Source organism: Eimeria mitis, genomic scaffold, assembly GCF_000499745.2.
Source record: "Eimeria mitis Houghton genomic scaffold, Emh_scaff1585, whole genome shotgun sequence".
In the NCBI taxonomy this organism is placed as follows: Eukaryota; Apicomplexa; class Conoidasida; order Eucoccidiorida; family Eimeriidae; genus Eimeria; species Eimeria mitis.
Window position 1 is genome coordinate 1,838 of NW_013569864.1, and position 251 is coordinate 2,088.

The following is a 251-nucleotide window of genomic DNA, read 5'->3' on the forward strand; positions in this document are numbered from 1 at the left end:
AGCAGGAATACGAGAGAAAGGAGGAGCAGTAAGATGGGGCCGCAGGCTGAAGCTGCTGCTGGGCCTGCGTCGCTGCCGCCTCCCTCTCCCTTCTAGATCTGCTGCTGCTGCTGCTGCTGCTGCTGCTGCTGCTGCTGCTGGTGCTGGTGCTGGTAGCTCGTCACCATCAACAGCAGCAGCTGCAGCAGGTGCTGCTCGTGCTGCATGCAGAGCTGAGGCCCAGAGCAGCTGATCCCGCTGCCTCTGAAAAG

The 251-nt window shown here is 62.2% G+C and overlaps 1 protein-coding gene across 1 annotated transcript in view; it reads right to left on the reverse strand.

The window, feature by feature from the left end:
• The window catches only part of EMH_0040070 (uncharacterized protein), a gene marked incomplete at both ends in the record, with an annotated part of 3,981 nt that overhangs the window by 1,449 nt on the left and 2,281 nt on the right, over positions 1-251 (reverse strand). The window lies entirely within an intron of this gene.